This window comes from Mchenga conophoros, linkage group LG2 (genome assembly GCF_057382185.1).
Source record: "Mchenga conophoros isolate Kocher_MC1m ecotype Shallow Benthic linkage group LG2, M_conophoros_male_GT1.1, whole genome shotgun sequence".
Classification (NCBI taxonomy): Eukaryota; Metazoa; Chordata; class Actinopteri; order Cichliformes; family Cichlidae; genus Mchenga; species Mchenga conophoros.
The window spans coordinates 4992185-5019624 of NC_140527.1; positions in this window are offsets into that span (position 1 = coordinate 4992185).

Consider the following 27440-nt stretch of genomic DNA (forward strand, 5'->3'; position numbering starts at 1 on the left):
ACTGAAGATGCTAAGGTTTCTTTCTCATTATTATTGCCACCAAAACAATTCACAAACCCTGCTGGGACTCCTGTGGCTCTGTAGGCCTGGTAGTGTACTACATAATGTGCTCATGACAAGGTGGATGAAAGTCAGTTTCAAAACCTTTGCTGCATGTGATTTCCTTTCTTGTTGTACTCCATTGCCTGCATTTTTCCCATTGTGTTTTTTGCTCCTTACAAAGAAGAAATTCACTAAATACCTCATATTACTCATGGCTTATGTTGAGAACAACTGAAACCTGAGTGTTAAACTTTGGCTTCTATTCAGTTGGTGACTGCTGTGAAGGAGTACATATGTACTTCTTATGTCTCTGTGCTCATATGTACTTCTTCTGTCTTTATAGCCATGCCAGGAGTTTGTCTTTAAGAGTAATGATCAGAGGGCAGAATATCTTGAATGGATCTAATGTCATCCTGTTGCCGGATGGACATTAATGGCCTCGATCGTTTAAGTCTTAATGCACCAAGCATCTTCTAACCAGTTTATGCCTCAGAATTGTTGTTTAATGCAGTTGCCAGTTAGGCACTGCGGGAATGTCTCCCTTTGTGTTCTATTGCATTTTCCAAAATCAGCTTTGTGCCAGTGCTGCCAGCATCAAAGTGCAATATGCCTTAACACTCTGTTCATGTCAACATGACATACAAAGCTGATTATCTCTGGCAAGAGAGTCATTTGGTCTTGTCACTCCGGACCTTACAGCAGCCATATTGTGCTTTATGACATTGTTGGCTGAACATGTACCAAGCTTGGGGGCTTTATGCTGGCTTGTGCTGTAATAAAAGTTGAATCCCCTCTACAAATGTCCTTAATTATGATTTTGTTTCCTACTGTTTGATAGGATGAGCCTCCAATAACAATGAAGCAGGGATAAGTCATTGGGGACATTCGCTAGTGCCTATGCTCCCATTTCAAATCATACGGTCTTCACATCAAAGGTACTGAAAGAACTGTCTCTCTGGTCAAAGCAAACAACAAACAAACATAGGATGCAGCCAATCATTGTCTCCAATGATATGAGCTTATTTCTAAACTTGGGGAAATGGATTGGAACAGACTTGGAGAGTGGGGCATGAAAGTGGGGATTATGTGGCACACCTTTGATATTGAAAAGTTTTGTTACTGATACCAACTTTGGATTCTTTGCATTTACGTGTATGAATTTAAAACACGTCTATCTGTTCTCAAGAATACCTTTTGGACTGTAGTTTTCAAAAGACACATTCAGATTGAGCTGTGCCCACAGTTGGTACAGATGTGTTTGCAAAAAGTGCCAGTGACTGTAATTTCATGCTTTTAAAGATGATGCCTTTGAAAGCCAGAAATCTCAGACCCTAGCAAAATAAAATGAGCACTCATATTTTGACAACTTGATGAAATCCCCGTAGATACCATATTATAGTTATTTTATGATTTGCAACATCCTTTCATGCTTAATACTCCTAAAATTCGAAAAATATCTAAATCCTAAGAATAAAATTGGTATTTTCATACAAATCTTTATGCATTTTTTGTACTTCTCTTCATTGTCATTTGGTGATTTGGGGCACTTTAGGTAGATGGGGGTTTTCTGAATGTGTGATCTCTACATCTTCTTCTCAGCAACTTTTATTTATTCTACACCATATGATCTTTAAGTTCACTTCAGTTCATTTGTTGTACATTTTATGTTGCTTTATTGCATCATTTTGTAATGTGGTTGCTCATTATTTACTGGCTGAGCTTGTTGACTGCAAATTCCGTTGAGACAAGCTTTGTGATGAAGCAAACCCATGTGGAAAAGAAATAGAAAAAACTTATAAAAGACTTGCATCAGATGTGGCCTACTTCATATAGTGAATTATATAAGGCTTATATGATTTACTCATGAAAGTGGCCACTTTCATATATTGTTTTAGTAAGTATCCAAAACATACAAGTTTCATTTATATAATTTTTCTAGGGATCTTATATCTGTTTTCACTCTTGTATGCTTTTCATACAAGTTTCGCACAAGACAGATACAACCTTTATAAGATTTATATATATCTTTTCCATATGGGAATATGAAATCACTTAATGTAGCTTGATACACAGTAATACGACAAGATTAAGGGCCTCACATTTTATGTAAGTGTGGTATTATATGTACCCAGCTGACATGTTTCCGAAAGCTGTTATCTTGTAGGATAAGGTCAGTATGACTTTAGGTTTAGGAATGAACATGTTTAGTTTATTCTCTCTGCATAATTTTAAAGTGGTACAAAAAACAAAGTGTATAAAACTGTATTAGGCACCTCTGATTAACTCCATTGTCTGGATAAGTGTGAATACAAAAATACTTCTTATCCTAATTGGTGGCATTATTCAAAATACAACTGTAACACTCAGACAGTCCTAAATAATGGAAAACGTTTTTAACACTTTAACTTTAACACTTTCTCAGAAATTGGAAAACATGTGACAAGTTCTGAGATGCTTTACTGCAAATTTAATTTAAAATACACACACACGTCTTTCAAAATGAGTACACACAGGGGAGCAAGATGTTTGCTTGATCCAAAGATGAATCAAGAACATTAACAGAAAATTCTTTGTTTCTCATAACAAAGTCAGAAGGGTTTGATTTGGTCTCATAGTGACTCGCAGGCCTATGCAGTAGCACAACCTAACTGAGGGGAAAAAAGAAACTTAGGCTAAGGTAACATGGCTTGTCAGTTAACATTAGACTGATAAGACACTAACTAGGCGATACAGTTGTCACACACAAAATGGCTTGTATAAACAACTGTGGTGCTGTTGTGAATTGCAACACTAGCTCCTTTGACAAGGGCAACATAACATATTAATAACTTAAAAGTTAGCATTACAAACAGTGCATCTACAATAAGATCATCAACTATACAAGGAAACTTCACTACATCACTAATATATCTTCATCACAATCATATCAATGTACCTATGCAGTCAAAGCTCTCTCTATGACTTTGCACTGCAGTGATGCCACTGCCACTGCTGCCAGTGACAGAAAACACAATGCATGTAGATTCTTCTAGAGGGTTATTATAGTGATTAAATTACATCCAATCATAAAAGCATTTAAGTGCAGAATTATGTGAATCTTGAACTAAAGCTTATCAATTACTTCTTTTTGAGGCTGATTGACTAAATGTTATGGTAGAGTCCAGGTCTGATTACATGTTTTGATTTTCAGACAATGAGAAAAAAAAAAGGTGGGTGCTTTGCATCTAGCCTCTCCACACAAGCCATTTTAATGAGGCCTCATTGGACTGACAGCCTGAAAGAGGTCAGTCTGGTGTTGTATGAGGTGCAAGGAGAGACCACAGATTTCATGCAAAACTAGGGCAAGGTCGGTCGAGAACTTCAGCGCTTACTGCAGATGCTGAGCACACAACACTAACAAACGTGTTTAAAGGCAGATCCATACAGGATGATCTTGGCAGGAATTCACAATGCAGCTGTGGACAGTCTGAGCCAAATTGGAGCCAGAATGCAAGCAGTTTTCTGTTCAGCCTTTCAAAAAGAATGATTTTTTTGTGCAGTGTATTTTATAGGCATAGTATAACAGATAGTAGCCCAAATACTATTATAAATAGGATCAGCACAGCATATTTTTTTGCTTTTCTGTGGAGCTATGTGTACCCAAATTGATAGATTTGTCTCAAATACATTGAGTTTAGAAGGACTGCATATTCCCATATTCCCCTACATGTAAGCTACCTCTCTATATTTATGCAGTATGTCAAAAGCAAAGCCTACCTGGGTCAAGCAAATCTAAATCAAACATGACAGTCCCTGCTCTCTGCAGCCCCCACGGTCAAAAGCTAAGTTTGGTGTGAAGACCTTCACTTTCTGTCTGTGCTAAGAGGATACACCCTTGTCACTCACAGTCTATCCAGTTCAAGATGATGGCTGTATATGAGAGACCCCCCTCCACTCCTTTATAGGCTGGATGCACAATCAAAACCTTTAGATAAAACAAGATTGTACCTTCCAAACTGCACATCTATTTAAGTGATTTTAAACATGGTCAGAAGACTAGTGTTAATCTTGCACAAACTCCCATATCACCCATTCAAAATGTATTATTCATCCAGTGTTGTGGGCTCTTGGAGTAGTAAAGCATCATTGTCACTTGTCAGAATAAATTACATCAAGATTGCACATCGACTCATTCGAACAGAGACACATAGTCCCGTCCTTCAGAAAAACAAAAGAAAAAAAAACCTCATACATCACCACAATTTTTTTGTCAGTATCTGTCTGGCATTCAGCCCTAAATAATACTTATAACCCTTGTGTAGCCAATTTGCCAAAGAAAACTGTTTTTACTCAGTCCCCAACCACTTTCTTCATGACTGCTTTCAGATGTTTTTCTCTGATGTCCTTTTTAAAGAAGAACATGACCTTTGTGTGGGGCATCTTCATTTGTTGGCTGTCTTTCAGTATGTGCCTGCTAAAAGGTCACCTTCTCTTTGACAGAATGGAAAAGCTAACACATGTAGCGGACTAATGGTGAGCTAACTTTTAAATATGAAGGTTTATCCATAGGTTTGCAAATATCCTGCAGTCATGGTAAAGTTTAAATTTATTTAAGAAGACTGATGAGTCAAGGTTTGTATCTCCACTGACACTGCTTTGGTTTGAATATTTACTGCTGACTAACAAGGAAGAAACTATACTGAAGACACAATCACGATTGCCTTTCATGCTTCTCAGTGAGCATAGCCGAGACTGACAGCTGTCTTTTGTAGACTATGCAATAGTCAGTCAGCCAGCCTCAAATATTAAATCTAAAGCTTGCTCTTGTATCATTTGTTCATTTCATATTTATCTTTGAATACTTAAAAATATCAATTAGATACATACTTTTTGTGGAGTATTTTTCACTGTTACATTTCGTTTTATTATTTATTTATTTATTTATTTATATTTTTATACCATGCACAGTTGGTGTGAAGCAGCCACAGTTTCATTGTACAATGACAATAAAAGGCTATTCTATTCTTAACCAATAATGTATTCAAATGCCCTGTATAAGGATCTTATAACAGCATGCTGTTTCTTTCTTGCTTTTCACCCGGGTAGACCCATAGGATGTAAAACTCACATTGTTTTCATCCAGAAGAAAGACCAACAGCCTATATAGCATTTCTTTAAGTAGACAAACTGAAACTAACCAATAAGGAGATTACTCACAAAAAAATAAACAATGCTGTTGATATTTTTTGTGTGTTTACAAATATAAACATGTAGGTTTAAATACAATTTGCTTATCATTTTTAGAAAACTAAACAATATACTTATTTTTAACAATCAACTCTCATCAAAACATGAAATTCATATAAAACATCAATTACAGTTTTTACATTATGAGTGGAAAAAATACAAAGATACATAACATGATGTTGCCTGTGCTTTTGGAAGCAATGTTCAAAAAATGTGCAAAAAATTAAATTAGGTTTAGATGATGAGTGAGACGCCCCAGTTTTCATCCCATTGCTTCACCATTGGGTGAGTGGAGCTGTGTTGCACTGTCAGGTGTGGAAGAACCCATGGGCCCTATATACTGCTCAAGCCTCATAGCCACACCAGGAAGTTTCACTATTATGTTATGCAGAATGCTTTTATTTTTTCAATCTTATCAGAATAGATCTTTCAATCCACACATTCACTTTGGAGATGTTGCTGTTGTATGATACTGCTGGTATTTAATAACCTCAGAGGGGTGCTTTTTTAAGAATATCGAAGTGGCAGGAAAACTCATGAAATGCTGGCCTACTCTGGATATTTCCTCCAATAATTCCACATCCAGTGTATCTGAAATATCTGAAAATCATCTGCTATGTCCTGGCAGAAACTGACCCACTCTAGATTAGATGCAGGGGTCCTCATGTGTGTGCTGCCCAGAGTCATTTTGGAAGCAGATGTTGTGGACATACCACTGGCCAAAATCATCAAAGAAGTGTTTCAAGGAAGAAGAAGAAAGGCAGCAGCAGTTTATGAAAATAACATCTTGCACAGGAAACAGAGTAAATGGAAGAATAGACTGGATTTAATTAATATTTGTTTCTATATCCAAATCTCAATAAACTAAGGTTGGCATCTACAACAGGCCAATGATCCAAAGAAAACCTCACTAACCACTATTACTTCAAGAAATGCAAGCTAAAGAGGAATACTGACAGAGTATTCTGTGTGTGCAAGGAAAGCCTAAAAATATCTCAGAAGTGAAATGATCTGCTGTAATATATCTGCGCCCAAACTTTTGTACATATCATTGCTGTACTTTTTCCCATGGGGCACCAGTCAAAAATCTAGCCTTTAATCCAAAGAAAGGCATTCAGAAAAAGCACAAGCAAAAGGGCAAGGTTGAAAAACTGCCAGAAAGCTACAGACAATGCAACCAAAGACTAAGCAGAAGAAATTAAACAAGCAACACAGCTTGTGACTAAACAGAAACCCATCACTATGACAGATATTAGCTCAGGGGTGTTAAGACATCTGCATACAACTAATCTTGTGGCTGTTATTGCAATCACTTTAATATAGAAATATTTTCAAGGATGCACCTGCTTTTATTCAGCTATATAACATGCACAGAAAATAACAACATTATAAAGTATTTGCTCAACTTAAGTTGACTAATCTTTTGACTTAAAGGTGTAACTGCTTTTTAAAATGTTGTGAAATAAAAATCTAAAATGAATAGCCATGATGAGGAGAGCAGCTATGAAGCATGTTTTTTCATTATTCCACTATGTCATACAGGGAGTGCAGAATTATTAGGCAAGTTGTATTTTTGAGGAATAATGTTATTATTGAACAACAACCATGTTCTCAATGAACCCAAAAAACTCATTAATATCAAAGCTGAATATTTTTGGAAGTAGTTTTTAGTTAGTTTTTAGTTTTAGCTATTTTAGGGGGATATCTGTGTGTTCAGGTGACTATTACTGTGCATAATTATTAGGCAACTTAACAAAAAACAAATATATACCCATTTCAATTATTTATTTTTACCAGTGAAACCAATATAACATCTCCACATTCACAAATATACATTTCTGACATTCAAAAACAAAACAAAAACAAATCAGCGACCAATATAGCCACCTTTCTTTGCAAGGACACTCAAAAGCCTGCCATCCATGGATTCTGTCAGTGTTTTGATCTGTTCACCATCAACATTGCGTGCAGCAGCAACCACAGCCTCCCAGACACTGTTCAGAGAGGTGTACTGTTTTCCCTCCTTGTAAATCTCACATTTGATGATGGACCACAGGTTCTCAATGGGGTTCAGATCAGGTGAACAAGGAGGCCATGTCATTAGTTTTTCTTCTTTTATACCCTTTCTTGCCAGCCATGCTGTGGAGTACTTGGACGCGTGTGATGGAGCATTGTCCTGCATGAAAATCATGTTTTTCTTGAAGGATGCAGACTTCTTCCTGTACCACTGCTTGAAGAAGGTGTCTTCCAGAAACTGGCAGTAGGACTGGGAGTTGAGCTTGACTCCATCCTCAACCCGAAAAGGCCCCACAAGCTCATCTTTGATGATACCAGCCCAAACCAGTACTCCACCTCCACCTTGCTGGCGTCTGAGTCGGACTGGAGCTCTCTGCCCTTTACCAATCCAGCCACGGGCCCATCCATCTGGCCCATCAAGACTCACTCTCATTTCATCAGTCCATAAAACCTTAGAAAAATCAGTCTTGAGATATTTCTTGGCCCAGTCTTGACGTTTCAGCTTGTGTGTCTTGTTCAGTGGTGGTCGTCTTTCAGCCTTTCTTACCTTGGCCATGTCTCTGAGTATTGCACACCTTGTGCTTTTGGGCACTCCAGTGATGTTGCAGCTTTGAAATATGGCCAAACTGGTGGCAAGTGGCATCTTGGCAGCTGCACGCTTGACTTTTCTTAGTTCATGGTCAGTTATTTGGCGCCTTGGTTTTTCCACACGCTTCTTGCGACCCTGTTGACTATTTTGAATGAAACGCTTGATTGTTCGATGATCACGCTTCAGAAGCTTTGCAATTTTGAGACTGCTGCATCCCTCTGCAAGATATCTCACTATTTTTGACTTTTCTGAGCCTGTCAAGTCCTTCTTTTGACCCATTTTGCCAAAGGAAAGGACGTTGCCTAATAATTATGCACACCTGATATAGGGTGTTGATGTCATTAGACCACACCCCTTCTCATTACAGAGATGCACATCACCTAATATGCTTCATTGGTAGTAGGCTTTCGAGCCTATGCAGCTTGGAGTAAGACAACATGCATGAAGAGGATGATGTGGACAAAATACTCATTTGCCTAATAATTCTGCACTCCCTGTAGATAGACAGATAGATAGATAGATGGTCTTTGATTTATATGTGCAGTGAAACTCTATCTGAGCCAGTTAAAGGCATCAGAATTTTTCTTATTTTTCTCATGACAGCTGTATTATAGCTCATCCCACTTTTTCTTTTGTAGCCTTGGTTCAAGGCTGTAGCCTTCCTCCACATACAAAAGCTTTACACAAAAGAATGTCATATTGGTGGATCACTGAGTCTGTCTGCTGTCTGCCTGCTGTCTACGCTACATGCTACTATTTCCCTTTTTGGAAAGTGATAAGGATTGTTTTCTGTCTTTCCTCCTTGGTTTTACGTGTAGTATTTTGCAAGAAACTTGGAAAAGATAACAAACCAAATGATTTTGCCTATAAAACATCTCGATGAACACAAGACTATGTGTTGGGATTCCATTTATTTATTGGCTGTTACATTTATTTTTTTTAAGAATGTAATCTTCTTGGAAATAAATGCTTGCTTGCTGGTAATAGGGCTGGGCTAAATCATACCGTTCATGGTAATACCGGTGTAATTTTGGGCAACGATAGGAAAATGAAATATCGCGATAGAATATGGGTAAAACGCGCATGCGCAGTGCCTTTGTTTACATACGCACATGGCGGCAACGCAGAATGAGAAGAGCGAAAGTGGATCGTTGAATGAAACGGATGAACCAGAATTGGTTTGTAAAAATGCTGCAACTTCAGTGGTGTGGAACTGGTTTAGCTTTCATCCGTCAGATACACAACAAAGAACTATTTTTGGTGGAGCATGCTAGCGGGCCGTCGTTATTACCATGTTGTTTGGAAAATACGGCACACTTAAAATCAATCCTTTGATTTTTGTGAAAATCGACAGTGCCCCTTATAATCCTGTGTGCCTTATGTATGAACTCTGGTTGTGTTTACTGACTTAAAAACGATTTTATGTACACGGCGCTCGAAAATCTGTCAAATGTTTTAGTACGACTTTGCCAAGCTACGAAACAGCACCGCTTGATGGATTGTCGGAGCTATCGTACGGCTATCGTAGGTAGACGCCTCGCGGAGTGATACGTACTGTGCTTCAACATAATATTACTGTATTCAGAATCAGAATCAGAATCAGAATACTTTATTGATCCCTGGGGGAAATTATTTTTTGTTACAGTGCTCCATTTTAAACCAGTGTGTGTGTGTATAACCTCTTTTTAAGTTTTGTGGATATTATGCATGGTTATGCTCAGGATGTCGGCCAATTTCCACTGGAAATGCCTTTTGGTTAAACTGTCAGCAAGAAATTTGGATTTGCACTGTTAAATTTTTATATAACTTTAATCCACATAAAAAACAGCTGCTTGTTTAAGTGAAAATACATTGATGGGGTCTTTTGCACTAATAAAGTTGTGGAGTTGTAAAGTATTTTATCTAGGGTCAATTATATCGTCAGTTATATCATTTTTGCAAATTTTCAAATGTATATTGTGATAAATATTTTTGGTCATATCGCCCTGCTCTAGCTGGTAATACTGTACCCTTCTAAGCAGTGTGTTAGCAGGAAAGAGGGCCAAAGTGCTTTTTCAAAGAATTATCCCAAATAATTGTTGGCTTACATGTAGAGCTTCAAAAATGTTTTATGTAATATTATATTTGCAAAGCGTTTGTGTTCTTCCTACCACATAGACACCCTAAATACACACAGAAAAGAGGAAATCTTTGGCTACATTTCCCAGTCTCATATTCAACTCGATCCACATCTAAGGATCACTACCCCCAGGAAAACCCTGCCGCTCTGAAAAGTCTTTGTAAGCTGAATCACATCCAGACAAGTGGGGCAGAATTTTGCTGCTGTGCACAAGGGATGAAAATCTCAGTGGGGGATATGAATTGGTTGTTCCTTGAGTACCATGAATCACGAATTATAGGAGGTACACAAAATGCATTTCCAGCTACCTTTTGCTCACTTCCAGAGCGTATTAGTACAGTAATGTGACTTGGCTGAACATATGCTGACATATAGCTTTTTGTGCATATCCTTTGAATGGCACTGAGACAGTGGAATCTGTCATTATGTGCAAATTCATACTGAGACTCACTGATTATCCTTCATTTTTTAGAGGATTAAAAGATGTCCCTGACTAATTCACTGGTGACTGAATCATTTCAGCATCCTCGCTTAATACACCTCTAACCACCCAACCCCTAAATTTATTTTTCAAGGTACTAGCATGTAGTTTTTTTAATTAAGAGTCACATGTCAAATACTGTGTAGAAATAACTATGGAACACACTGACATCATGCATACCTTTGCACTTTAGTGTTAGATGCGTTTTACTTTATTTTATATTTTTACCTTTTTCTGTTTAACTCTAAGTGCTCTCTAAATTACTTTCAGGCCTTATGAAGTACACAGCTAAGCTAAGTAAACACTGGCTTCAATACATGGTCTAAAGTACTGGTACATCTACATATTGCAAACACACGAGCTGCTTGGCCATGGACACCTATGCCATGAAGCTTACTGCACACCATTTTTGTGTTGATGTTACTGTCAGACTACTTTTGGAACTCTGTAGTTGCTGAGTCAGCAGTGCTGGTGACTTTTATGCACTACACACCTTAGCATTTGGAATACCCTGCTCTCTAAATTTATAGGGTCTACCACTTCAAAGCTGAGGTACTGCAAGGTACTTCCTAAATGCATGAATTTAAAATTTTAGATTACTTATAGCTGATCACAGAATATTTAGGAAGGAAGAAACTTCACAAACTGACCTGTTGCAAAAGTGGCATATTGTTACAGCACCACACTCAAATTCAGTGAGCTCTTTCTTTGTCAAATGTTTGTATATGCAGACTGCATGGCTAGGTTCTTGATTTTATACACCTGTGGCAATGGAACTGAGAATACCTGAATTTAGTTTTACCAGTTGCGTGCGTGACAAAGAAAGAAAAGTAAAAATACATACACCAACAAAAACATCTTCCTCTACTAAACCTATTTAACAAGATAAAATTGATCAGATTAAAACATACCATCTCTGCTGTCTGTCTGCACTCTACATGGACATATTCACCTGCTTGCACTCCTCCTGAAGAATTGTCAAATATTGTTACTATTATAGTGTCCCACGTGTGGGACTAATAAAGGTCATCTTATCTTAAATAAATATCTGCTATATTACCAAAAATGATTTGTTATTGGATTAAAATGACAAGTGGTGGAAGAATCTTTCAAACCATCGTGATACATGATCAAGCATCTGAATCATCCGACTGAAAATATTCATGAAGAATAAAGGTGGAGTATTGGCTAAACAGCTGCACCTGGTTAGCTTGCCTGTTTTTTAGACGCGGTCTGTGCTGCCATCCCCTCAGCTAGTCAAGATGGTTAGCAACAGCAAAATCATCTGTTGCGATGCTGAATCACTGAAGCTGGTTTAATGCTAGCTGTGTTTCAACACAAAGTAGGTCTAACTGATCTCAGTGCAGTCAACGCAGAACAGCGGCAGCTTCTGCTCTCCCATGCACATGCGCAAAAGACCAGAAGCAAACTGCTTGCATCTCAGCTTGCCCACTTCCAGCCAGTGTTAGTAGAAGAGAGACACGCCCTCAGAGACAGCGATGACTACACTTTGCTATGGGATGAAAAAAGCACAGCTTTTTAGCGACAATAGCCAAATGCAGCCACACGATGCCAGCAAGGGAAAGGCTGGATGCACATATTCATTGGCAATCGACGAGCTTTACGACAGTACTGTCTAAAAAAGAGCTGAAAGTGGAGCTAATATTTTAATTATTGTATAGTTTTAGATTTGACTAGCAAGAATTCATAGTCTTGTCCTATACGCCAAACACATTTCTGCCAGCTCCAGCCATACCTACTTCTGGGAGGTGTGGCCACACACACACACACACTGTAGCTCCTAGCTGTTACAGAAGAATGGTGTTTAAAGAAGACACTCTGACAAACTGTGTAATCATATTAAGAGGTCTCCCATCACTAACATCTCTTATCACATCTCATCACTAACAACTGATATAGAATAATGAGACAGCCCATAGACGTGCTACTTAAGAGGTCTTGTAACTTTTCTTTCCAAGCGTTGTGAAAAATATTCCATTTGTACCTGGCACAGTGAAAATGTGCACGCTATAATCTGAAAATTTATATCAAAAATGAAAGTGGAGTACAAGTGAAATTTCTTGTACTACAGCTGACAGGGTCGGCTTAAAATTGCATATTCAGCAATACGGAGTGAGGCCCAAAAGAGCATATTGGCTCTAAACATGCAACAACCTTCAGGGAAAGACAGTAAATATTTAGTTGAAAAAATGTTGTTATTGGATGAGTAAAAGTCTTTAATCTAATTTGCATAGTCCCTTGGGAGCACTACTACAGTATGTGTTTTTCTGAACTCCTTTAAACAGTCACTCGTCATGAAAACCCACACTCCACATGCCCTGCAGCTGAGGCTGTCTGCCAATGGAAATTAAGTTAGTGATACATTAAATGCCAGTGGAAGTATAACTTGCATAGAAATTCATATCAATCTATATATATTTTTTTATTTTATTTTATTTTATTTATTTTTTGGGGGGCGGGGGGGTAATCAAAGGAGGTAAAGGACCAGAAAAGGCAGGACTGTGCTGTGTTCTTTTTACCTACCAACAATGTGTGCATTAATAACAACCACTGGATTTCTTTTAAACTTGAATCTTTGACAAAAAATATGTTAATTCTAGTATCTTTTAGATTCTTTTGCAAGTTAAGACCCTACATAAATACAGAGGAAAGAGAAAAAAAAACAAAATCATGATGATCCCTCAAAGCAAGCGCTTTGGCGACAGTGGGAAAGAAAACCTCCCTTTTAACAGGAAGAAACTCCAGCAGAAACAAGCTCAGGGAGTTGCAGCCATCTGCCATGATGGGTCGGGTAGGAAAACAGGACAAAGACATGCTATAAAAGACAGCCAGAGATTAATAATCTAATTAATGATTAAATGGAGTGCAGAGTGATGTATAAACACATAGTGAGTGAAGAAGAAACACTCAGTGCATCATGGGAAGCCCCTAGCAACCTAGCCCTATTGCAGCACAACTAAGGGAAGATTCAGAGTCACCTGACACAGCCCTAATTATATGCTTTGTCAAAAAGGAAAGTTTTAAGAGACTGTGTCTGTCTCCTGAATCCAAACTGGAAGCTGGTTCCACAGAAAAGAGGCCTGAAAGATGAAGGCTCTGCCTCCCATTCTACTGAACTAGGTTTTTCTAACCATATGTCACAGTTTTAACTCTTAAATCACACAGCCATCACCCAAAATGCTAGTTTGTGTTGATATGTTTTGTGGCCTTTATTTTTAAAGGTTCGTAAAAAGGATGACTCATAAAAGTATTTGATTTTAGTTAGGTAAAAGCTCATGAATTAAAAAAAAGTTCAAATGAAAAATTAATATAGTGGAAAAAAACAAACAAACAATTATTTAGTACTTTTGATTCACTTCTTGAATTTCAATTCAGACTCAGAAAGGTTTATGACATTGCTGAAGTCTGACTTGAAAGACTAGTGTTATTTTGGAAAGATGCTCCAGACTGAGCAAATACTACTGGTTCAGATTTATCTTCTTTCCCAAACTGCAGCATTAATCCTCTGAGATGAAAGAATTGTTCATGTAGAAAACACAAAATGCTATTTACACCATCTTACAGTCACAGCATTTTTTTTAAATAAGGTTTCATGCTGTATAATTAGTCTTTATCAACAGTCCACATGTTAATATACATAATTGTATATTAACATGCAGTTGATATTCTTCATTGTGACCTCTTAGAAAATGCATACTTATATTTTTCCATTTTGAATCAGCATGGTTATTTTAAGCATGCAATTACATCTGCAATGCAAAACAACAATGAATGCGGTGGTGCTGAGCCTAGTCTGCTGTGGTCCTGGTGAAATATTACATGTTGAATGTTTTTCATTTAACAGCATCTCTTTGTTATAGTGTTGTTGTGTTTCACAGCTGGGTATCATTGATTTGCATGGCGAGAGTAGAAAATGAAGTCACCTAATTCTCATGTTATCAACATTTCTCGGTCATTCAATCAAGCCTTATCGTAGTGCGCTGCTGGTCGCATAATGACAGTAATAAATTTAAAAACAAACACCTCCCTCACGTTTTAGGTTTCAAGAGTTTCACACAAATGTGTGCTTATAATAGCATGCTATTTGTCAGAGAAAATGAATCTGTTGCTACTGTTACTACATTTAAGCCATGCCATGAGCCTGAGACAGTGTTCATATTTTTGTAACTGAAGTGATTACCAATGATTTACAAATAGATTTAACATTTGTTTCCTTTTGTGATTATCTGTTCATCTGTTATCTTAAAATCTGATGACAGATTATGAACTTATATACTACTAAATACGTCCTAACACTGAAGTGTGGCTGGTTGGACCATCAAAGGGCAATATCACAGAGGAATCAAAAATATTTGGAAAGTTTAGCTAAGTTTTATGAGTCGTATATTAACTCTGTGAGCTTCTGGGTATGACTTTGCAAAGTCCTGGCTAATTCCTGCCGGGCTGGGAGACTAGTTTTCACAAACTACTACAGTATGCCAACCCACTTTTTCTACTTACCCTTTGCAGTATCCTGCAGTAAAGTAGCACATTAAGCTTAACTATTTATAGTGTTTTGCCCCTTTTCTACCTGTTTTTAAGTTTCTACTTTGCTGTCTTATGGATTATCCTTCTTTGCCACCCAACCTCTGCCACTTCCAGCCTTTGGCCTCATAATGCAAAACCTATCAACTCTCCACTGTTATTCCACTGATCACCTTTACTCCACTGATTCTTCCTGAATTGCCTCAAAAATTGCCACAAATTTTGCATCACAATTAGAACCACAATACCTTTGCATACAATAAACCGATTAACTGTGCTTTGGTATCTTGTGTTCTGTTAAAATATCATTCTGAGTCAGTTTATTATTCATTATGTGTTTACAGCACCCTCTGTGGTTGCTCCAAGTAATGCACTTTAGAAACGGCTTTATTTTGAAAAAACGTTATTGAACGGGAAGTCGGCTCAGTCAAGCAAAGCAAGTGAGCAAAAAGAAGGGAAACATATCGGCCTTAGTGATGGGATTTCCGGCTCTTTTTAGAGAACCAGCTCTTTTGGCTCCGAGCCGGCTCTTCAGGTTGTTTTGTTGCTTTAATTTATTTATTATTAACAATAATATAGTAATTCCTTTTGTGCATAATTGTAATGTAACAAAAGTGGTTTTATTTATATATGTTTATATATAAATATATGTTTATATATAAATATATGTGGTGGCCCCTAGAGACAAAACACGTACAAACTCCAAAACACATTTCTAGCATTAACTGAACTTCCAAAACAGAGCTACCCAGATCACTTAAATTACACAATTGAAAGCATATGTGTATTGTTTGTGTATTTATACACAAGCACTCATATATATTAAAAAAAAAAAAAATTTAAATTTAAATTTACCTGTTACTACCACACACCAAATTTAGGTCGTTGGTACTTGCTGGCTTGTGTAGCCTCTAGGTAACAAAAGCTCAACACTGCGCCCAGCATCCTGGAGCACTTCTCTTGTGTTGTACATGTTTTGGAGTTTTTATGTGCTTCTGAGTTTTTATGTGCTTCTGAGTTTTTATGTGCTTCTGAGTTTGTACGTATTTTGAAGTTTGTACGTGCTTTGTCTCTAGGGGCCACCGTGAATATACTTTTATTTATTCACTCCACATAAAATGTAATAAATAAATCATATAATACAAAAACTAACTATTCACATTTCAACTTTTAACTATTTAAATTTTCAGCTTTTTCCTTTTAAACAAATTTAAAGTGAAACAACACAAAACACTGCAAACCACAACACAATTAAATATAAATTAGAATATGAAAACAAAAAGAACATGCACATTCTCTGTCATATGGACCTGCATGAATAAACTTTCTGAATCCTTTATCATCTGCAACTGAAAATAGTTGTGGATGATTACTATACCTTTCTAATGTGACGTTGTTGCCCCTGGCTCTCTTTCTCTCTCTCTCCCTCCCGCTCTGCTCCTCCCCCCTCTCCCCAGCGCAAAGCACAAGGCTCGCATGCAAGTGAAGTGGAAATAAGTGGAGAGAGAGGGTGAGAGAAAGAAAGAAAAAAAAAACACGGCCTGCGTCATTCACGTCAAAGATCCGGGTCTAAGAGCCGTTTTGTTCGCAACCGACAATAATAACATGGCTGAACCACAACTCACAACCACTAGCACTTTATATAGCGTCTGTAGAAATTATCCACATATTTCACTTATCTTAACTGCACTACTGTATAATTCTGTATAAACAACCATTCTGTACAATACCATAATTTTAATTCTACAACTGTTTATAACTTGCATAGTTCATATTTCTGTATAGCTTTTTTAATTTCATATTTCTGTATAGTTTTCATATTTATATCCTGTACATAGCTTGTACATCACTACAGCCTGTACATACTCATACTTATAGCATATTCATAACATACCTTCATAGCGTGTACATTGTAACATACCCATAATAGACCCATATTTTGTACCCTCATACCTATAACAGACTCATTTCTGTAATATATTTATATATCAATATTATTGCTAATATATATTTTGTAATATATCTATATCATGGCTAAAGCACTTCTGGATGGATGCAAATTGCATTTCGTTGCCTGTACTACATGTGCAATGACAATAAAGTTGAATTCTATTCTATTCTATTCTAATTATTATTTGCAGATGAGTTTTAAAACATGATCCAGTCAATAGTGTCTCATGACAATGACTTAAGCGAGTGCTACATTTGTGGCAACTGCTGTGTGCAGATCAACAATGAATAAAATAACGAGTGCGGCAGAGAGTATGACCGTGCAGCGTTTAAAGCGTGGAAGTACTGACCATACTTACCTTAAAAAGTGACAGAAACATTAGCGTAGGAAGAAATCTTCTTTTTACAGCGAAAAACACCCCTAAACTTCCGAGCATGCACCGACAGTACGCTGCCACGGAAATGTGTAACTCCCAGATTCTTCCACTGACCTCTACCACACTCCTGCACCAGAGCAAACCTCCGCCTGCCTCACTCCTGCTATACAGGTGAAAATAGAGCAACAGGATTGATTTTATTTATTTTCTGCTGTGTTTTACGTGCATCTATTTGAAAGAGTGAGTGTAAACACAAAAAACAATTTTATTTTATATGCTGGAATATGCAGAAAAATAGGTTTAAATGTTAAATAAACCTATTTAAGCGTTTCAGTAATAATGTCCCTTACGGCACCTCATAGTTTCCAGCTGCTGGGAGTGATGCAGACGGGAGGTTAGGTTTGAGGGTGGTTTCAGGCTGAAGGCAGTTTTATATGTTCCACTGTTTACAGTGACCGCACACTTTTCAAGCTATGGGTTTAACAGCCAGTTAATGTCACCTTATTAGCTTATTGTTATTACTCCTCCTTGAATCGCTACCTTATCGTGGTGGAGGGGTTTGTGTGTCCCAGGGATCCCAGGGGCTATGTTGTCTGGGGGTTTTTGCCCCCTGGTAGGGTCTCCCATGGCAAACTGGCCCTGGGTGAGGGACCAGACAAAGAGCGATTCATAAGACCCTTATGAAAAGGACACCGAGGGAACAGTTTACCCTGCCCGGGATAGGGTTACCGGGGCCCTGCCCTGGAGCCAGGCCCGGGGAGGGTGCCCGAGGGCGAGCGTCTGGTGGCCGGGCCTTAGTCCATGGGGCCCGGCCGGGCACAGCCCGAAGAGGAGACATGGGCCCATCCTCCCGCAGGCCCACCACCCGCAGGAGGCGCCATAGGGGTCGGGTGCATTGTGGGCCGGGTGGCGGCCAGGAGCGGAGGCCCTGGCGGACTGACCCCCGGCTGCCAAGACTGGCAATAGGGACATGGAATGTCACCTCTCTGGTGGGGAAGGAGCCTGAGTTAGTGCGTGAAGTTGAGAGGTACCGGCTAGATATAGTCGGGCTCACCTCTACGCAAGGCTTGGGCTCTGGAACCAGTCTCCTGGAGAGGGGCTGGACTCTGTCTCAGTCTGGAGTTGCCCCTGGTGAGAGGCGGCGGGCTGGGGTGGGTATTCTAATATCCCCTCGGCTTGCTGCCGGTACGTTGGGGTTTTTCCCGGTGGACGAGAGGGTTTGTTCCCTGCGCCTTAGGGTCGGGGAACGGGTCCTGACTGTCATCTGCGCTTATGCGCCGAGTGGCAGTTCAGAGTACCCAGCCTTCTTAGAGTCCCTGGGGGGGGGGGGGGGGGTGCTGGAGGGTGCTCCACCTGGAGACTCTGTTGTCCTGCTGGGAGACTTCAATGCTCACGTGGGTAACGACAGCGAGACCTGGAGGGGCGTGATTGGGAAGCCTCCCTAATCTGAACCAGAGCGGTGCTTTGTTATTGGACTTCTGTGCTAATCACAGTTTGGCCATAACGAACACCCTGTTCGAACATAAGAGTGTCCATAAGTGCACGTGGCACCAGGACGCTCTAGGCCGTAGGTCGATGATCGATTTTGTAATCGTATCAGCAGACCTGCGACCATATGTTCTGGACACTCGGGTAAAGAGAGGGGCTGAGCTGTCAACTGATCACCACCTGGTGGTGAGTTGGATCAGGTGGTGGGGGAGGACGCTGGACAGACCTGGTGCACCTAAACGCGTAGTGAGGGTGTGCTGGGAACGTCTAGCAGAGGCCCCAGTCCGCGGGATCTTCAACGCACACCTCCGGCAGAGCTTCAACAGCATTCCGAGGGAGACTGGGGACATTGAGTCCGAATGGACCATGTTCAGCGTCTCCATTACCGAAGCTGCTGCATTGAGCTGCGGCCGCAAGGTGGTTGGTGCCTGCCGTGGTGGTAATCCCCGAACCAAATGGTGGACACCAGAGGTGAAGGGAGCCACCAGGCTGAAGAAGGAGTCCTATCGGGCTTGGTTAGCCTGTGGGACTCCGGAGGCAGCCGACAGGTATCGACAGGCCAAGCGGAATGCGGCTCGGGCAGTGGCTGAAGCAAAAACTCGGGTGTGGGAGGAGTTCGGAGAGGCCATGGAAAAAGACTTTCGGACTGCCTCGAAGAGATTCTGGCAAACCGTCAGACGTCTCAGGAGGGGAAAGCGGTGTTCTACCTGCACTGTGTATAGTGCTGGCGGAGCGCTGCGGTGGAAGGAATACTTCGAGGACCTCCTTAATCCCACTGACACGTCTTCCGAGGAGGAAGCAGAGTCTGGGGATGAGGGGAATGACCCGCCAATTTCCGGGGGCGAGGTCACTGAGGCAGTTAAACAACTCCTTGGTGGCAGAGCCCCTGGTGTTGATGAGGTCCGCCCCGAGTTCCTGAAGGCTCTGGACGTTGTAGGGCTGTCCTGGTTGACACGCCTCTGCAATGTTGCGTGGAGATCAGGGGCAGTACCTGTGGACTGGCAGACCGGGGTGGTGGTCCCCATCTTTAAGAAGGGGGACCGGAGGGTGTGTTCCAACTACAGGGGGATCACACTCCTCAGCCTCCCTGGGAAAGTCTATGCCAGGGTGCTCGAAAGGAGAGTTAGTCGCACCTCGGATACAGGAGGAACAATGCGGTTTTCGTCCTGGTCGCGGAACACTGGACCAGCTCTTTATCCTCTCCAGGATACTTGAGGGTGCATGGGAGTTTGCCCAACCAGTCTACATGTGTTTTGTGGACTTGGAGAAGGCATTCGACCGTGTCCCTCGGGGTGTCCTGTGGGAGGTGTTGCGGGAATATGGGGTGTCTGGCCCATTGCTACGGGCCATTCGATCCCTATACAACCGTTGCAAGAGCTTGGTTCGCATTGCCGGCAATAAGTCGGACTCGTTCCCGGTGGGTGATGGGCTCCGCCAGGGCTGCCCTTTGTCTCCGGTTCTGTTCATAATTGTTATGGACAGGATTTCTAGGCGCAGCCAAGTGGCGGAGGGCTTTCGCTTTGGTGGCCTCAGAATCTCATCTCTGATTTTTGCAGATGATGTGGTTCTGTTGGCTTCATCAGGTGGGGGCCTCCAGCTCGCACTGGAACGGTTCGCAGCCGAGTGTGAAGCAGCGGGAATGAGGATCAGCACCTCCAAATCTGAGGCCATGGTTCTCAGCCGGAAAAGGGTGGAGTGCCCACTCCGGGTCGAGGATGAGTTCCTGCCCCAAGTGGAGGAGTTCAAGTATCTCGGGGTCTTGTTCGCGAGTGATGGGAGAAGGGAGCCGGAGATCGACAGACGGATTGGGGCTGCAGCTGCAGTAATGCGGATGCTGCACCGGTCCGTCGTGGTGAAGAGGGAGCTGAGTGTAAAAGCGAAGCTCTCAATTTACTGGTCGATCTACGTCCCTACCCTCACCTATGGCCACGAGCTGTGGGTAGTGACCGAAAGAACGAGATCGCGGATACAAGCGGCAGAAATGAGCTTCCTCCGAAGGGTGGCTGGCCTCTCCCTTAGAGATAGGGTGAGAAGTTCGGCCATCCAGGAGGGGCTCAGAGTAGAGCAGCTGCTGCTCCACATCGAAAGGAGCCAGCTGAGGTGGTTCGGGCATCTGACAAGGATGCCCCCTGGGCGCCTCCTGGGTGAGGTGTTCCAGGCATGTTCCACCGGGAGGAGGCCCCGGGGCAGGCCCAGGACACGCTGGAGAGATTATATCTCTCGGCTGGCCTGGGAACGCCTTGGTATTCCCCCGGATAAGCTGGAGGAGGTGGCTGGGGAGAGGGAGGTCTGGGCTTCTCTGCTTAGGCTGCTGCCCCCGCGACCCGGCCCCGGATAAAGCGGATGAAGATGGATGGATGGATGGATGTTAAATAAAATTCTTCCAGTCAGAGAATGTTGCATATAATTTAATGTTTGCTTCATTCAAGTTAAAAGATTAAAACTAATAAAACTAGTTTCAAAAAGAGACTTTTTCATTTGATTACATTTTACATGACGGATTATGTAAGAAATAAGAAAAATAAATAACAAAAAAAATGAACAGAAACATTCAGTCAGTTAACATTCACCACATGAAAAGTAAGAATTTTCTTATTATGCAGTACTACAAATTTATGTGGAATTTGAGTTTAATGACAATAATTTGAGGGTAGCACAAAGATATTTCCCTAGCAGTTCACCCTCCCATCCATTGGCCTACATAGCCTATCACTGCTCAACCTGGTCACACTTGTTTCTAAAAGGTACTGAAAAATTCTTTTTTCTGCTATATATAGTATCCAAAAAATGCTTATTACACTACCATACTTTCTCTCCAGGTAATAAACATAACATTTTCACACTTGGTAGCACTTTATAATAATGTCACACTATTAAGCATTAGTGAGGTGTTAGCATGTGCTTAATTCATCATTCATATATAATTACTCCTTCTTAGCATGTCATTTACACATACATGGATATGTTTAACCATCTGTTACTGTTACACTATGTATAGCTATCACTGCTACTACATCATCGTTAATAATAATCATAAACATCATTGTCATAATTGTCCTAATAATATATCTGTACCTTAAATTGCTACCTTCAAACAAAGAAGAGTACTGGGGACATAAGGTATTTAAGAGGCATACAACCCTCCACTATAATATCCTTATGATGTTAAAGCATTAACCAATAATGCCTTATACAGTGATTAAGTTTACTATATATGTCACTTGTACTTATTAAGTTGTGATAGAACTTGAAATTGTATCCCAATTGAGTATATAACAAAAAAAAAATCTAATACATAGTTGTTACCAATTACCATAAGCAGATTATAATTTTCTTACTAATACAGTATATCACTGTACTATTACTTATTATTTTTGCCTGGTACGCATATGTTTGCTTCCACATTAATAACAGTTAACCTCAGCCTGTTGGCCTAATATCCACTTTCAATGCAATATTACCAGTGTTACTTTGTAATTGAGTTGTAATAACTTGTTACTGCCTTGTAATAACTTGTTACTGTTACCTTTTGGTTTCTATATTATTGTCTCACTGTCATAACACAAAACTGTATTACATGTGCTATATTTCTACATCTTTCTACATTTTAGGAAGCACTGACTGCTCCTCACATTTCATAAATCAGCAGGGGGCTCTATAAAAACTGTTAAAATAGATGTGATCTGACCTACAAATATATATGTTCAGGTTCAGCTATTTTTATTAGATTTTTTTTATTTACAATTTTTTTTTAATTAAGTCTTTAATTCAACTACAAATTCAAATTAAATCTTCATGTAGCTTTCCCTGTTTTAATTTAAAAAAATGTCCATTCAAATGTTTTCCAGTTGCCTCCAGAGCAACTGAGACCAAGACTTTCAGTTCACCCACAGCAACAGAAAAGAGGATGTTTAGGTTTATTAGATTAGATTCACAGGATTTGTTTTAACTCAAGTGTCGTTGCTAGATGTGACTTTATTTTTCAACTACATCAGTGGTGGTGATGAGTCAACACGCAGTTCATTATGAGGTGCCGTAAGGGACATTATTACTGAAACGCTCTCACACACACTACTGAAATTTTACCTCTCAGTGAGAGGTAAAATTTCAGTAGTGTGTGTGAGCGCGTTTCAGTAATAATGTCCCTTACGGCACCTCATAGTTCATTGTGCTTTATTGATTGTATTATTGTTTCCAGCTGCTGGGAGTGATGCAGACGGGAGGTTAGGTTTGAGGGTGGTTTCAGGCTGAAGGCAGTTTTATATGTTCCACTGTTTACAGTGACCGCACACTTTTCAAGCTATGGGTTTAACAGCCAGTTAATGCCACCTTATTAGCTTATTGTTATTATAGAATAGAATACTTTTATTTGTCAATTTCTTCAAATGTACTTGCCATACAAATGAATTGAAATTACGTTTCACACTGTCCCATGCGTAGACATATATATATTTATTTATTTATTTATAGTTATTAGTAGTAGTAGTATAAGGCAGGAGTTTATCTCGGTCTGTATTTTTGGTAGATCTACTCATCAATCACAAATGACTTTTTAGCTGGTTTCTGTGCAGGTTCAAATTGTGATTAGAGCCATCCATCCCTTTGCCAGACTGCAATGTTCACTACCACTTGCATTTCTGTCAGGAATCTGTTTTTGTTTGTTTTTTCTTACTGTGCTACTAACTTGATAAAATGTTTATGTTTTCCTTCTTCTTCTCTCCTTGTTTCTCTAAAAAGAGAAAAAGAAAGAGAAGACCAGGAATCAAATCAATGTGAAGCCCTGGAGTATAGTCAAAAGTCACCACATGCTCATTTAAAAAAGAAAAAAAAAAACCACATCTATGGATGATGTAGAGATGAGTGTGTTTTCTCACTTGTAATAAGCTTGTGGACAGAAACATGCTCCAAAACATGTTCAGTTTTCAACAGTAAGTGGTGAAATGCTGTTTAATATTTACCAGATCTGAATAATACAACAACATTGCAGAGCAAAATTGTCAACATCAACCACTGCGTATGAAGTACTCCATCTCCAAGATAAATCCTCCACATCTGAACCCTCTTTGTGAAAGTGAGTAAATGAGAACATCCACATAAAACCAAACATGAAGAATTCAACTGTACTGGTTTCATTTCTTCCTTTAAAAAAAGTCAGAGAGCAGTGCAGTTGTTGAGCCTGACGCGTCTGTCAAAACAACATCTTCAAGTAGGCTACGATTTTACTTATCTATTTTAATGTAAGAATTCATATTTTGACATAGCTGCTCAATTCTAAGGAAAGGGAAATATTCAACTATCCTTCATTCACAATTTCTGTCACGGCTGGGGCGGCAGTCGTGTGGAGGGTGAGAAAGGAGGATCCAATAGCAGACAATGGCGGAGGTGCAAGTGGGTTTTATTTACAGTGCAGAAAACCAAGGTGTGGACAGAACCGAACATAAACCTAAACTGGGAAAACTAATGCAAAATGGAGGACACGAGGCGAGGGGCAGAGAGACACGAAGAAACATGGACCAGAGCAGACTACACGAGAGGTTCACAGAGAAACGCAGACGACGCCACGAGGAGCACAGGCAGACACCAACTATAAATACACACACCAGGTAATCAGGAAATGGCACACAGGAAGGGACACAGCTGGAACTAATGGGCATAACGAGGCAGACCTACAAAGTAAAACAGGAAACCCTAGACACATGGAACCAGACAAGACATTGAACTAAACAGACAGATTCACAAACAGATGGGGTGACATCATAGACAGAGGCACAGACGCAGACTCAAAGGCAGACTGAATATAACACATAGAACTCAAACCATCATCATCATCAACTAGAAAGTGAATACAAACTAAAAGCGCTGGGTCACTGACCCAGGACCATGACAGTACCCCCCCCTCAAGGGCTGGCTCCAGGCAGCCCAACAGAAACACAAAACCCGCCCAAAACAAAACAGAAAACGACCCAACCAGGGCGGGCGGAGGGGGCCCAGGACGGAGGGACAGAGTCCAAAAAGGCCCAGATGGCCAAGTTCAGGAGGCCGACCATGCGAATGGCAGCGGGGCAGGTCCGGATGCCGGCCACGCAGTAGGCAGTGGCGCGGAAACAGTTCTGGGGGCCGGCTGTGCGGACGGCAACAGCGGCGTGGAAACAAGTCCGGAGGCCGGCCACGCGGAAGGCAGTGGCGGCGTTCAGGAGGACGTTCAGGAGGGCGTCCATGGTGGGGGAGATGCCCAACAAGCGGCCTGGCAGATGACCGACGATGTGGAGGTGGTAGTAGGGGACCCGAAGGCTGCGTGGCCCCTGCAGCCCCAGGCGAAGCGGAGGCCGGACCAGGCGAGGCTGACGAGGATGCGGAGGCCGGACCAGGCGAGGCTGACGAGGATGCTGGACCAGACGAAGCAGCTGACGAAGATGCTGGACCAGACGAAGCAGCTGACGAAGATGCTGGACCAGACGAAGCAGCTGACGAAGATGCTGGACCAGACGAAGCAGCTGACGAGGATGCTGGACCAGACGAAGCAGCTGATGAGGATGAAGCGGTGGCTGGACCAGACGAAGCAGCTGATGAGGATGAAGCGGTGGCTGGACCAGACGAAGCAGCTGATGAGGATGAAGCGGTGGCTGGACCAGACGAAGCAGCTGATGAGGATGAAGCGGTGGCTGGACCAGGCGATGCTGAAGCAGATGCTGGACCAGGCGATGCTGAAGCAGATGCTGGCCCAGATGCTGGACCAGATGCTGGACCAGGCGATAATGATGAGGAAGCGGAAGCTGGACCAGGCGAGAGTAATGAGACTGCAGCTGGTGATGAGACTGCAGCTGGTGATGAGACTGCAGCTGAGGGCTGGACGGGCTCCTCGGGCCCCCCAGCTGACCAGGCAGATGGCTGGACGGGCTCCTCGGGCCCCCCAGCTGACGAGGCAGATGGCTGGACGGGCTCCTCGGGCCCCCCAGCAAAAACAGTCTCAGAACCAGTGGGCACTGGAGCCCCTGGCACACACAGAACAGAACCAGCAGGTGCGGAGACCTCTGGCAGAGACTGAACAGAACCAGCAGGCACACGGGCCTCTGGCAGGAACGCAACAGAACCAGCAGGCACACGGGCCTCTGGCAGGGACAGATCAGAACCAGCAGGCGCGGGGACCTCTGGCAGGGACAGAACAGAACCAGCAGGCGCGGGGACCTCTGGCAGGGACAGAACAGAACCAGCAGGCACACGGGCCTCTGGCAGGAACAGATCGGATTGTGGCTGCGCGGAGCACCGACCCTGCTCAGGCAGCGACAGCCGGGTGCAGTCCTGAGCTGGGTTCTTAGCCTCCAGGGGTCCAGAGTCAGCTGAGGGCTGTAACTTAGCTTCTGGTGAGGCCCTGGAGCAAGTAACAGTCTCTAAACTAGCCAGCTGTTGAGGGACGATTGCATTTTTAACGTGCTTGACTCTCTGCGAATAATGCGTACTAGAAAAAGAGTCCAAAATGGGAGGCACAGGCACAGCCTCCCGTACAGAGGGAGTCGGTGAAGACGGAGACGGCATAGATGACCGGGCTAGCGGGGATGCCGGGGGCCGAGTTGAATGCTGCAGTGCATCTACACGAGCTTGCGGCAGTGCATCTACACGAGCTTGCGGCTGTGCAGCTAAACAAGGCAAAGACAGCCGAGCAGGAGAATGAACAGGCAACAAACAGTTCTCATTGTCATCTGCCGCACCAAACAAAGCCCCTGAATAAACTGTCCCACAGACCAAAACAGACAAGGGGTCCTTCCCACTAACCACAGCCGGTGGCTCTGAAGTCCTGATATCCGGCTGCGGGGTGACGCGCTGACGCCGCGATCGTCGCCTCCTCCCTGCCGACGGCTCCGACGGGCTGGGCAAAGTCTCCTCCAGCGGGCCGGGTAACTCCTCCGGCGGGCGAAGCTGACGTGGCCGTTCCGGGGCGGCTGTAGCCCGCTGCTGCTGGACAAAGCCTGTGGATCCCCGAGCTTGCACCACCCCCCGGGCTTTATGCAGGTCGCAAACGAAGGCTGAAACTCCCTTAAGCTGGCAGAGGTAGGGATTTCCCTCCAGGATTGCCTCGATGGCGTTTAACCCCACCACTTTTGCCCGTGCGTTGGTGGTGTGGGTTACCCAGTCCATCAGGCGTTGGATGCGTGCGAGGTCACTCTCTCCGGACAAAGCTGCTGGATCCATCTTGTGGTGGCGTCGTACTGTCACGGCTGGGGCGGCAGTCGTGTGGAGGGTGAGAAAGGAGGATCCAATAGCAGACAATGGCGGAGGTGCAAGTGGGTTTTATTTACAGTGCAGAAAACCAAGGTGTGGACAGAACCGAACATAAACCTAAACTGGGAAAACTAATGCAAAATGGAGGACACGAGGCGAGGGGCAGAGAGACACGAAGAAACATGGACCAGAGCAGACTACACGAGAGGTTCACAGAGAAACGCAGACGACGCCACGAGGAGCACAGGCAGACACCAACTATAAATACACACACCAGGTAATCAGGAAATGGCACACAGGAGGGGACACAGCTGGAACTAATGGGCATAACGAGGCAGACCTACAAAGTAAAACAGGAAACCCTAGACACATGGAACCAGACAAGACATT